At 51.2% G+C, this 11,301-nt stretch overlaps 1 pseudogene; it reads right to left on the bottom strand.

Annotated features, from left to right (window-relative positions):
• Positions 1-1,010: 1,010 nt before the first annotated feature.
• Positions 1,011-3,359, bottom strand: LOC102369155 (annotated as a pseudogene).
• Positions 3,360-11,301: the final 7,942 nt, after the last annotated feature.

Genomic DNA, 11,301 nt, shown 5'->3' with positions numbered 1-11,301 from the left:
GGCACCTTTCTTGTCCTCTCAGCTGGGGAGGGCACAGCACATACAACCCGTGCTCTGTCACCTTGCATCAGCTTAGGGCTACAGCCAGGGAACCAGCAGCCCTGCAGTGCCAAGAGATCCTGCTCACCTGATTCTGTGAGCTCCAGGTTTGGGCTCCAAGAAGAATCAGTTGCCAGCATTACTCTGGAGCATGACCTGCCGCTGAGGCCTCTCTTCCCTCCCAACACGCAAATCCTCGACAGGGTAATGGTGGCCTGCAGCCTTAGCATTCAGCCTCTAACCAACTCAAATGTTCTGTTCTTTCTCTGGCCAGAGGCTGAGTTATTGTAGAAGACCAATCCCTGCCCTGTTCCCTTCTCTCCCTCCCCTGCCCCACGCTTCCCCACTGACACACACATGCATAGAAACTCTCCAGAACTGTGACTTTAATAAATAAGCATTCAAAGATGTGTGCTTGGTGCCAGAGTCAATGGCTCTGGTGATTAGACTGCAGTAATTTTGCACCTTTGGGATTTAATGACAAGCTTGTATCAACAATTAGCTATCAATGTAATGTTTTGCAATACATACATGAGATGTTTAAAAAATATTCTAAATTCTAACTCAACCACCCCTTAATATCCATAGGGACTGAACTATGAAGTCCCAATTTTTTAACCATTGCCCGTTTGAATGCTGAACAGCATTTTCTATACAGCAGAAGGAAAGCAGCGGGGTTGCGAAGAGCAAAATTAATTTGGTTGTCAGGTTTAATGAGGGGTATCATTGCTGATGTGGGGCACTTGAAGGATGGTTTGAAGGCACATACCAGTCACATTGACAATGCTATGAGAGCACATAGGTATGACGAGCATTCGTACCTTGTGGAAACCAAGATAGGCTATGAATGGAGTGATCAAAGCAGACACAACAGTGTTGTTAACTCTCTGGGGGGCCAAGCTCCATATCTAATATCTTCTCCCTAGCTTGAAAGTGCAGGCTCTTGGGGAAGCTGGGCTGCTTCAGCAAGGTCAGCACACATCCATGGGCTTGATCAGAATAAGGGAAGATATGACTCCCCGCTGTCACAGAAGCCTACCCAATAGATATAGGATATTTTGACACTTGTACCACCAACCTCCATAGCTACTTGCACTATTCCCACTAGCCTGGTCCTGATCCTTGTCTGTTGTGCTAAACTTTGTGTTGTTGTGCATGCCCCCATAGCCAGAGTGGTAGTTAGTGAGATAGTCCTCGCCCTCTCCAGTGAACCTGCCCAGCTGCAGTGGATATCCACTGGGTTTGTCTTCCATGCTGAAGATGTCAAACTCTGCATAGTGGGTTTTGTTGGCTTTATTCTCTACAACGAAACAGACCTTGTAGGTGCGCTGCCTTGTCAGCAAGTGCAAGTATTTGGTGCCCATCCAGTAATCCTTCTCCACGTTCCCAAAGTCATACTTGTAGGTGGTCTAGGACTCTTTCCAAGAGATCTCAAGAGTTGTGAGAATTTCTCTGGATGATGATCCAGCCCTTGCCTTCAGTGTCCATGTCACACCAAACCACCAGAGGAGGGCAGTCTGCAGGCTGGATGACATAGATCCCGCTGGGGCTTCCCTTATGAATATGGCTGCAGTCTCAGGGAAACCATGAAACACTGCTCCTGCATCCCCCAGCTGATGTCATAGGGTCCCCTTGAGCCTGATTCCCCTCTTCTCTCCAACACCTCAAGATCTCCTGCCTGCATCCTTCAACAGCTTGGCCCCTTCCCCCATAGATAAGCCTGCTTCATGGGCAGGGAGAAGGAGGAACTGCTGCACAGGGAGCCATGGTCCCCAGCACCTCTCATCAGCAGAGCTTACAGGGCCAGGGGCAGGGAGGGTGCTGACAGAGCAGCCATTAGTGGTAGGTGACTGCAGCTGCATCTGCCTCCTGTCTGCTCAGCCTGCTGTGAACTGCACCCTCAGGCTGTGACCTCTTTCTCTATCCTCAGCTGTCCCAACCCTACCCTCACCCCACAAGAGGGGATAAAGGATGGGGAAAGATATCCCCCCAGACTACCCATAGGCAGCTTGTGCTAAAAGGCCATGTGGGGGAGGAGTTGCTTAGTGTGTGATACCACCTGTTTAATGGTGCCTGAAGCAGAGCAGATCATAGCTACCAGTGTCCAAGTGCTGGGCCTCATAGGAATGCATTTATTCTGCTGTCACCCTGACTGGACCATGATCTCAGTGCACAGCCTGGCAGGGGTCAGCAACATATGGCCATGGGCTGAATCTGACCAGTGGAGCTGGAGGCCTTTGCCTGTGTCCACCATGGTAGGGGACTTGGGGTACCTGCCAGGCTGCTGGCAGGTGTGGGCCAGAGCTAAATGAGGGGTCAGCTGACCCAGGGAGCTGCAAATCCAGGCCCTGAAAGAAGCTGGCAGTAACATCTGGAAGCCTGCTGAGAGAACACCGCCTCAGCAGGATGGCTGCAGCTCCAGGAGGCCAGCTAGGAGCTAACACTGAAAGCTGTCTGGAGATTTGGGGAGGAACTAAGGGGAGGAGGAGGTTCCTAGGGACCCAGGTAGGGGTCCAGAGTCTAGTGAGGGGCTGAGAGTGTGGGACCAGTGAGGAACTCCAGAAGGGGGTTTAAGTAAGTGAAAGAGAATAGGAAGTGGCAGCAGTGCAGATACAGCTTCCAGTTTCCTAGCCCTGGCTCAGTTCCCCACCTGCTGGAAGCTGTGCCTGCACTTCAGCTGGGGAACAAGGGACAAGGAGAAACAGTGGTGGCACCGGCACAGCTCCCAGCTATCTGACTGTGGTGCAGGTGCAGGCAAACCCCGCAGCTGCTGATGCATTATGGAAGCCCCCTGGCCTGCACTGGACTGGAGGGTTATTCCAGCCCACAGCTTGTAAAAGTTGCCAGCGCCTGTCTTGCCAGCAGGCAGGACAGAGATGGCACAGACCCCTCCAGCAAAGTGCCAGGGGATGCATTTTCCATGGAAATAGGCACAAGAAGACAAGGTTGTACTGTCTAACACAACCAGCCAATCAGCCCAAACTGCTCCCACTCTTGGGCTTTATTCCTGAGGCCCTATATGCCATGAAACGTGACTCTAGCACAGCTAACAGATACAAGGGCTTGGCTTCACTTGGAGCAAGTGCTGGAAGCCAGTGTGGCTGGGAGCTGCACTTAATGGGTAAGTGGGCATTACTGACTCAGGAGGCAGGGAACCCGGTCTAGTCAGTGAGTTACACCAGTGAGAAGGTGTAATATGGAGAGAAAAAACAGACACAGGCTTCTGATCCTCATACCTCCAATATGGAAGGTGAGGAAAGCTCTCCATTTGGGCCTGTACTCACCCTCTTGTGATGGATGCTCCTGTCAGCCTCGTTCATAATGTCATGGGCAGGAATTATGGGAAGAAGCATTGTCACTGACAACATAGAGAGAAGCACAAGCGATGATCTGGACTGGAACCCTGCAGAGGAACAGCAACCTGAAACACAGCAGGGTAACGGGGGACCTGGACACTGTTACCTGGGTGTAAGGGAAAGGGAGGAGAGGGAACTGTGGCAGGGAGCCAAGAGGCTCCTGCCTCTTTAAGCAGGCTCAGCCAGCTGTACCAGGGCCACAGATGCAGGAGGGCAGGCTGGCCCTTACTTAATAGGGAAACAGCTGTGTGGAGCTGAGGTGCTGGAAAGGTGGTATGGCTTCCAGGCATATAAACCTGGGGCCTGAGCCATACATGCTAGAGAGAGAGGAGCACCCAAGGGAGATGTCTGCAGCCTATGGACTAGCAGGCACCTGAGCTGTTCCCCGGAGATACCCAGAGGGAACTAAGGGGAGCTGTTGCCCTAAATCAGGCAATAATCCAGAGCTGGGTAGGTCTTGTACTGGGGGAACAGTGGCTCATATTTTGTGCTGGGATTTAAGTTTGAAACCAGTGGACCAGGGTGGCTATCAGGGGCAGTCAGGAGGCCACAGGGGGGGTGCCTGGTAGGGCACTAGCATTAGGCAGCTTAGCCTGGTTAGGGCTAAGGGCTGGAGAAGCAAACAGCCCAGCCCAGGGTAAAGGAGAAGAGGGTGAAGGCAAAGATGGTGAGGGCAGCCCATCCTGGAGTCAAGCACCCAAGGGACTAAGGACTGGCCTGAGCAAGAGGCACAGGGGCCCAGGGCCCAGAGACACAGAACTGACAGGACTGAGACCAAGAGTATATCAGTGTGCTAGGGCTGGAGGTCTGCAGCCAGAGGAAAGGGAGGCTAAAGCCAAGAGGGCTGAGACCTCTAAAAGGGGCAGAATGGTGTACAGAATAACGTCTGCAAGGCATGGATATGGCTGTAGGGGTGGAAGGAGGCCACAGACTTAGTCCCTAAGGTCTGTAGGACATAAGGAACTAGAAGAGAAAGAGCAAGGGAGAGCACTTTAGGTACGCCAGCCTCTGAGGGCAGCCTCCCTTCATGAATTTTTACAATAAGATGTGGCAGATGAGGAACCAGGGCGGGACCCTGAAAGGTGGAGGCAAGAGCCAGGCAGGCTTAAAAAAAAACCACTAGGAGGTGTCACGGCAACCCCAAGCATCTTACTAGTTACAGGCAGCCTTGGCAATAGAGCCTAAAAAAAGTTACTTGGGCCTCTATCTCCCCTTTGGAGTCAAGTGGGATTTGGGCATTGACATGACTCAGGTGCTTCTGAAAATGTTTCTCTGAAGCATGAATTGAGGAGGCCTCAGCACCCACAGCAGGGGCCAGGCTGTCACAAGGTCTCACTCCCATGCAGTTTCTCAAAAGGACTCTGCACAGTGAGTGTGTGCTGGTCATGGGCGCATTTGAAGCCATCTCTGAGCTTCTTCCCCTGGCAGAGGTCTGGAAGAAACCCACCTTCCTGTCATGCACCCAAACTGCTCCCTAGGCTGGGGCAGTGTCACCATCTGCAGCTGCTGGCACTGAGCCCTGCCTGCCTTAGGAACAGGAGTCTCTTACTGGAGTCAGTGTTTGCAGTGGGACCCTTGCTCCTTCAGCCCCTTACCTTCACACAACTGGAGAGGCAAGAACCAGAAGTCTCCAGGCCCCAGAGAAACCCTCATCCCTAAAGACACCAGATTTTGGTCTGGCTCCTGTTTATTTATACTCTACTCCAAACCTTCCCTCATGGGATACCCAGGAATCTCTTTGTCTTCTTTACTGTTGCGGTTTTTAGGGTGTTTCATTCTTTTGGTATAATGGCAGGGGGTGGTACTGTGGGGTATGTGTGTGGTCTTTGTATGGGGGACTGGTAGATGTGGGGGGAGTGAAAAGGTGGTAGTGGGTATGGGAGGAGGGGATAGCATATGCGATGTGTGGGGTGTTTGCCAATGTGAGACGTGCATGTATTTTTGTCCGGGGAGGGAAGGGGGGCTGTGTAAATGTGGTCACGGGAAGCTTGTGTTGGGAGTATGTGGGTGTGGGGTGGAAGTGTGATGGTGTGGGGGGGTCAGTCTTTGGGGTGCTGTATTGGGATCTAGGAGAGTTCTGGTAGGTAAGGGGGGGGGGTGGTATAGGAGACCCATGTGGGCTGGGGATGGAACGTGGCATTTGTAAATCACAACATGGACTCAACACCGTAGAACAAGCTCCCTTCAGACCCTGCCTGCCAGGGAGGAGCAACATGCTCAGTTTCAGGGCTGGGAGGCAGCAAGATCCAGGGGGAAGGGCCCTGGATACCCAAGTTCTACCCATGACCTGTAGTGTAAGCAGGGGGAAGCCATGTCACTGCTCTGTACCTTGGTTTCCCATGTGTAAAGCAGGGAGCCTACTGGTGCCCTTCTCTTCTGAACTACTTTGGATGCAGAGATGATAAGCAGGAGAGGGAAAAGGCGAGAGTCTGGCTTAGTTATGAAACACCAGTACTACTAGATGTGGCTGTCATGGGACAGGGTCCTGCAGGATAGCCGTGATCTCCCCAAAGCCTCCTTACCATGCTAAGTTGGCCCAATGGGCACCCTCTATTCTTGCCCGCCACACCTTTGATGGTATGATTGATTGAGAGGCTGCCTTTAAGTCCTCTTGGACACGGTCTTAATTGATTCTGTGGACCTCGTGGGTTTCTGGTGGGTTCTGCTCCAAAATAGATGTCACAACATGTGTTTCGGGGCACCCTAGCCTTATGGGCTATGCGTGGCTCCAGCCATCCCAAGCCGCACAGATGGTACTAGTGTTGTTTGGTCTGGGCCTTGTTGCAATTTGGCCCCCTTGTCCTCCCTAGGCTCTCTGCAACACTGTCTCACTCCGCGCCTCCATTCTGTGCACCTGAAGTGCTGCGCCCTCTCTGGCGCTGGGGTCCCCGTGCTGCTGTGGGCCCCCTATGAGGCCTCCTCCTTCCCCTAACAGCCTCACCCGAACCACCGGTCTTATAGAACAGCAAACAAAACACAAGCCCCTGGGCTGTAATATAAATTCAAGCCGCCTGGCTATAACATCATTCAAACCCTACCTGGGAATGCTCCGTCCCTCGACGGTATCAGAAGCTGCTGCTGCTGCTGCAGTCAGGCTTCTCCTCTTTGCTCACTCTGGGAGAGCTCCTTCCCCCTTAGCTGCTGGCAGGGAACTGGATTCCTGGCCTCAGCCTTGGGGTTTATATAGGACCCAGGCCCTCCCCTTTCTGATCAGCTGGTATGGGCCACTAGCTCCTTCTGGCTGCCCTCCTAACCAGCAGCTGGGGCTTCTAACTCACTGCTAGGGCTCTTCCCCTAGCAGTTTCAGCTCTGTAAAGGAGTAGGGCCCCCTAGTGCCCTGCGACAGTGGCATAGAGCACAAGGAAGGCCATAGTGCTTACTGGATGACAGCAAATACAAAAGTGCAGTGCAAGGGGCCTTGCCACATCCTCCTTTCTGCAGAGGGGAGGGAGGATTCTGCTGGAGGTCAGCAGAGTTGCAGATGTCAGAGGAACCACTACTGGACACTGAAACCATACTCCTAAAACTGTGCGCTTTGCCAAGATGGGCACAGGAAGACCACCTCACTGGCCAACCTTGCTTTGAAAGTGCCTGCATGTGCTGGGATGATTGCTCTGTGCCAAAGGCTAAGCAGCAGGTGCCTACCTTCATCCCAGAGACTCAGACTTTGTTTCAAAGCAGATGATGCACCAGGGCTCTCCTCCCCTTGTGTACTACCCAGGGCTGCAGGGCCAGCAGCTTTCTTCCACAGCCTAGGGGCTCAGTGCCTCTGCCTGTACCTCCCTAGCATCCCTAGAGCATGCAAGCTCTGGCCATCCCCACCAGATCCCAGCCTGAAACACTGAAGCGGAACAAAATGCTGGACAAAATCCAAGTAATACTCACCCATCACAGAGGTTGCTGCTGACCAGCTGTGTTAGTGCCCTGAGCCTCCACTTCCAGCATCTGAAAGCAGAGCTAGGGCTCCCTGCCTTTATAGGGAAAGTGCAGTGTACACTTAGGGCTTATCTCCCTCTTAGTTCCTGGCACCCAGTAGAGAGGGAGCTGCATTGCTACAGCTGCCCATGTTATCTTTATTGCACATAACACCCCTTGAGCTCACTCATCTCCTGGAGAATGCCCCAGTTCCTGAAGACAGGCAGGCATGAGCTAGAACTTTTACTCATTGACACAACTCCCTTATTTTCTGTGTAAGCCATGAAAGCAGTAACTGAACAGATCGGGCCACTGGAGGTAGTGGGAGCCAGTGGCAGGGGAAGTCTCACAGAGCATATGGGAAGACAGACACTGAGGCCTTGTCCCAGTGAGAAAACAGGTCCATCCATCCTGCCCCACCCTAGTGCTTCAGTGGTAACAAGCAGGGGCCACTGCTGTAGTCCAGCGATGGGTAGAAGAGAACACAGGTAGCTTGTCCCAGTGCTCCTGCCTCCCAGGTGTTGACCATGTCACTGGGTAACACAAGCCACTGACAAATGAGTGACATGGATTCTCCCCTCAAGGCCAACAGGCAGCTACGATGAGCTATTCTGGCCCTGCACAGCTTCACTGAGAGACTCCTGTCTCAGCCCATCACACTGGGTTGAACTTGAGCATGATTTTCACAAGATGCCCAGGGCCCAGTCTGATCTGGTTACTCCATGGCTAGACTACTACTACTCTTCCTTCAGGGGATGTAAACACACATCTGCCACTTCCATGAGTGCCTAACTACCAAGTGATACAATAAGAAAGACTTGTGAGATATTTGAGTGTGTTTATCAGCATCCAAGGTTGAACTTTTTGTTATTGAATCAGCTGTTGGTAACTGATTTATAGTTTTACTTTACTCCCAAAATAGTCTGTGCTGGCCAGTAAGGCATCTTTCTTACCCACACCAGTGTGCCAAGTCATCCAGTTCCCTATTGTTCTTGGGGAGAATACAACAGTACTCTCCAAACCCTGCCCCTGCCCCACCAACATCAGGCCACAGTGTGGCAACGATGCCAAAGTCATGGAGCCAGAAGGAGAGTAAGCAATTTGTCTGTAGCGTGGTGGTTATGGCATTCACCTTGTGCGGGGAATCTTAGGTTCTGGTCCCTGATGTCAGGACTCGTGGTCAAACCAGATTGTTCTTTAGCAGCACGTCTCCCCATTAAGTGCTTAGGGATCCTGATTGTCTAAACTCAGACAAATCAAATTGGTTTCTCAAGTTAAAGTAACTGTTTTTTATACATGGGGATACCTAAATCTAGCCTCATCTAAGAAAAAGCTGGATCTAAGTTCTGCAGTCTTGATTTCATTACTTCAGTTGACGGAGAACTCATCGTACCCTGAGATACATGGTTCCGAGTGTGTTTAGTTCTGCCTTTATCTCCGAACCTGAGGAAATGTTGACCACTTGGATACTTCTTCCTATTCAAAGACTGCAGTGAGGTGACCCCTAAACCCTCTCTTAGAGAAACAGATTCAGCTTGTAAATTGGACAAATTCAGACCAGAAGGAGCATGTTTTTGACTCTGAGCATAATTGCCCATTGGAGCAACTGGAAGCCCCTGTTCCTTTGGTTACACACTGAGAACTCTGAGTCCTTTGTAGGGCTCCCTCCCTCCAAGTTGCAACATGTTCTTAGATTCATTACCTTGCATTTGGCTTTATGAAAACACAAGCTGTTCAACAGAGTCCAGTTTACCAGACTGCGATCCAGACTGCTCTATAGAAACTTCTCCTTTTACACCACTCCACCTATGTCTTTTTCAAATTCTGTCAGAGACAGCTTTATGTTTCTTTCCAGATCACTGGTAAAACTACTTAATTGCTTTGGCAGAAGAACAGAGCCTTGCTGGTCCTTGTACTACCCCATGTGATGAGTTGCCATTTGTAGTTGTTTCTACCATCTCAGTTAGTCAGGGTTTGCCTGGTTTTGAATATTTTGCTGCATCATAACTGACAGATTGTGAAGGGCTTAAAGTCTAAGGAGGAGCTGTTTCTAAGGAGGCTTTCTTAACATATCAACCAATAAATCCACTTTTGTAAGAGACAACTGGGTATGAGTGGCAGGGATGACAGTGGTGCCCCTTTACACACTGGAGAAACTACTTATAAATTGCATCATAAGAAAGCATGCTCTGACTGAAATGCCACTGTAATCCGCTGCATGTGGTGCAATGTAGTACAACATACATGTGTCCCCCCTTCTGATCTGTGGAGCCTGGGGTGGGGAGGGCTACATGAAGTGGGCACATTTGTCTCTCAGTGGCTGGAGGGGACCTTGTAATTGCTGCCATTCAAACAGGCCTCTAGGATGGAGTTGGAAGGGTTCACAGCCTCCATTACCCAACTCAGTCTCATTGCTTGTTGCACTGGCAGCCCAGAATCCTGAAGAGCCAGGGAAGCAGGCCCTCCCCTGTCCAGCACAACACTGGCCAGGACCCAATCTGTCCAATATAGGCCTGGCTCCAGACCCCATCCTGCTTGGCACATCACAGCCCTGGTCCCAATTCCATGCTTCCCCAGTGCTGCCTGGCTGCCCTCCGCGTTGGTCTCTACCTGAGGAAGCATTTCCAACTCCTGATGGATGCACACTGCAGGAAAGAGTCTTATCTGGAGTCAGGCTGTAACAACCCTGTCTTGGCCCAGGTCAACTCCTGGAAGCCCCAAACCCTTTCCATTCAGATTTCAGTGTGGTGCCCTATTGCCAAGTGTTTCTCAGACAAATTCCTCTTGAAGACACTGGCCAGCTCATTCCCCCAGTGGTGTGGCTGCCCTGGACAGCAGGGGCAGAGGAGTGGTGGGTACTATTGGGAACACCTGCCTCCTCCACAGTGGGAGCTGTAAGTGTCAGGTAGGTGCTGCCTCCCTCAAGAGATAGTTCTGGGCAGTGGGTCTAAAAGTCAATGAGGTCAGCACAGGCAGATCTGGCCTGCTGACTCTCATCAAGGCTGGACAGGGCCTGGAAGTAGGCCATAGGATTGAAGAAGTCCCAATTGGAAGGTTTAATTAAATTATTTGCTTCAAGGTGTCCATTGCCAATGTAGCCAGGGTGTCTGTGGCTCCCTCTGCAGAGTCATGTGCCAATGCAGCTGTTTTCCAGTATTGCTGCTTACCTGGTTGATCTGGGAGCCCTGTGGGCAGAGTTGTGATAAGCCTGGGACTCCTGCTGTCTCTCTGCCAGACTTCACAATTTACTTCTTTAATTTGTCACATAAGGGCTCTGCCACTTATCAAGCAATCTGCTCTACAATAAGGGGAGCAACAACAGGACCTGATCCCCAGGCTGATAGACCCGGAGTCAAGAACTCTTACACCACTTTGAACTACGAGGGGATTGTAGCAGGGTGTCCTTCTATTAGCCTGACCCAGGAGACAACTTCCTCATAAAGGGTAGACAACACTTAGGTCCCATTTTCCAGTCTATTTATTTTTACATGCAAAAAGTTTGTCCCCCAAGACAAATAAAGGAAGCAATAACTTACATAAATATACAAATAACAAACAAAGTAAAACCTCAGGTCTTTTCTAAGACCTAGAGAGAGAAAAGCCACCCAGGCTCGGTGCTTTCCCCCTCAGCATACCAGCCTCCTCTCTCTCTCTCTCCTAGCTACGCTCCCTGGGAGCTTTTAACTTCCCCTGGGGCCAGCCATTCATCCCTGTCAGCTGGCCCAGGACTCCTAGGCAGGCAGGCTATCACTTCCTAATCCCCTGCAGCTGGGCATGAGCCCATGAGCCATACACCCTGTTACAGAGATGTCTGGATGAAGGTCTCTCAGGACAGGACAATTGGAGCCTGGAAATACCAGTTATTGATACTGCAAACAGGTTTTGAAATTGGCCCATGACATAATTTGAGTGAGCCATCTGGTGGGGTCAAGAAAATACAGGAATGGGTACTTGCCTGATTCCTTTGGCCTAGGTTTTACCAGGACATTAA

The sequence above is a fragment of the Alligator sinensis genome, unplaced genomic scaffold (genome assembly GCF_000455745.1).
Source record: "Alligator sinensis unplaced genomic scaffold, ASM45574v1 scaffold773_1, whole genome shotgun sequence".
In the NCBI taxonomy this organism is placed as follows: domain Eukaryota; kingdom Metazoa; phylum Chordata; order Crocodylia; family Alligatoridae; genus Alligator; species Alligator sinensis.
Note: the sequence above shows the minus strand (reverse complement) of the source record. Positions and strands in the feature narration are given on the sequence as shown.